The sequence below is a fragment of the Scylla paramamosain genome, chromosome 23, assembly GCF_035594125.1.
Source record: "Scylla paramamosain isolate STU-SP2022 chromosome 23, ASM3559412v1, whole genome shotgun sequence".
NCBI classification, from domain to species: Eukaryota; Metazoa; Arthropoda; class Malacostraca; order Decapoda; family Portunidae; genus Scylla; species Scylla paramamosain.
Genome location: NC_087173.1, coordinates 14440755 through 14443254, shown reverse-complemented (window position 1 = coordinate 14443254; position 2500 = coordinate 14440755).

The following is a 2500-nucleotide window of genomic DNA, read 5'->3' as shown; positions in this document are numbered from 1 at the left end:
ATAATAATAATAATAATAATAATAATAATAATAATAAAAATAATAATAATAATAATAATAATAATAACAATAATAATAGTAATAATTATAATAATACCGCTACTACTACTACTACTACTACTACTACTACTACTACTACTACTACTACTAGAAGTGATCTGTGCACTGTTTTTTTACATACACAAAACACAAAAAAATACACAAAAAATAAAATACAGTTAAGCTTTCTGTGAATATATAATTCATATAACTGAAATTATTATTATTATTATTATTATTATTATTATTATTATTATTATTATTGTTGTTGTTGTTTTTGATGATGATGGTGGTGGTGGTAGTGGTTAAAGGACGTTGGTTCAAATGTTCCTGAGCCCTGATTGGCCAGGCAGTAGCCAATAACGCGAGAGCATTATCCTGCCACGTGTGTAGATAGATAAAGAAAGAGATGAACCAATACTTGTAGTAAGTACACAAAAAAAAAAGTGAATAATTAAATATATATAAATAAACAAATAAACAAACAAAAAAATGGAAGAAAAGTAACAAAGAAGAAGAAAAAGAAGAAGAAGAGGAAGAAGAAGAAGAAGAAGAAGAAGAAGAAGAAGAAGAAAAAAAAAAAAGAAATAGTAAAAAAGAAGAAAAAGTAAAATTCCTTGACATGCTAATAATAAAAATTACAACAACAACAACAACAACAACAACAACAACAATAACAATAATAATAATAATAATAATAATAATAATAATAATAATAATAATAATAATAATAATAATAATAATAACAAAAGCATTTCCTTTCTAATCATGCAAACCAATTCAATAAATAAAAATAAAAAAAATAAGCAACAAATAAAATGCCAAATAAAAATTTATATTCACTTTTTATATAAATGTTCACTCTCTCTCTCTCTCTCTCTCTCTCTCTCTCTCTCTCTCTCTCTCTCTCTCTCTCTCTCTCTCTCTCTCTCTCCTGTACCTCTTCCTCCTCTCCCTTCCTGCTTCTTCACACTATGAGAATATTCACGAAAAATTACATATTGGTTATGACGTGTGTGTGTGTGGGAGGGTGGGTGGTTGCCAGATATTTGGTCAGTTTTCCTTCAGCCACTATCTACAAGGTAATTGCACAGTATCCATCATTGCTGTTATGATTCAACAAAAAATGGAGTGCATTTTCTTCCCTCTGGCTTTTTTTCTTCTTTTTCGTAGATATGAGTGTGTTTCTGCGTTGATTAAGTCCCTGTATATTAAGTAGACCTTTGTGTGTCTCTGAAGTACCGAACGGCCCCGAAACACTGAGCCAAAGGGACGCCGCTCAGTTTGCAGCCAGTGTGGCGGCGTATCTTGTGTGGTGCGCGTGTGTATCGCACTGTGTTCCTCCTCAAAGACTTAGTGGTGGTCAAGATAACCACGATTGGCCAAGCCTTCCCCGAAGTGTGCTGCCAGTAGTGTACAGGTGTGTTGAGTAGCCGCCAGGTGTACAGCCACACGTGGGTTGTGTACAGAAAGATCTTCTGCGTGTTTTGCAAGTCCCATCATGCCGCTGGCCAGGGAAACTGCACCGCCACGATCTCAAACTGAACGCCATTTTATTGTGTCAGTCTGAGACGCTTCCGCCCCCCTCTCCCACTCCTCTCCTCACCACCCGCCAGCCACTCCTTCCGGTCCCCGTTCCGCCAGCAGCTCCCCTCCCCCCCACCAGCTAGCTAGCAGCCCCTTCGCGGCCACTACCTGCCAGCACTTCTTCCCGCCCTTACCCGCCTCCCACTTTTTCCTGCCCCTTCCCACAACCCACTCTTTCCTAACCCCAACATCATCAACAACAACAGTAACAGTCGCCACCACCACCACCACCACCACCACCAACAACAACAACAGTTGCCACCACCATCATCACCACAACCACCACCACCATCAACAGCAACAACAACAACAACAACAACAACAACAACAACAACAACAACAACAATCGCCACCACCACCATCAACAACAACAACAACAACAACAACAACAACAACAATCACCACCACCACCATCATCAACAACAACAACAACAACAACAACAACAACAACAACAACAACAACAACAACAACAACAATCACCACCACCACCATCATCAACAACAACAACAACAACAACAACAACAACAACAATCACCACCACCATCATCAACAACAACAACAACAACAACAATCACCACCACCATCATCAACAACAACAACAACAACAACAACAACAACAACAACAACAACAACAACAACAATCACCACCACCACCATCATCAACAACAACAACAACAACAACAACAGTCGCCACCACCACCATCACCACCACCACCACAACCAACAACAACAAAAACAATAATAATATAGAGAAAACAGCATTTATTTATTTATTTTTTTTATTTATTTACTTATTTACTTATTTTATTTTATTTTTTTTACGTAATGAATGGACACCAGCATAAGGCTTTTAGCGAGGCACACAACAGCAGC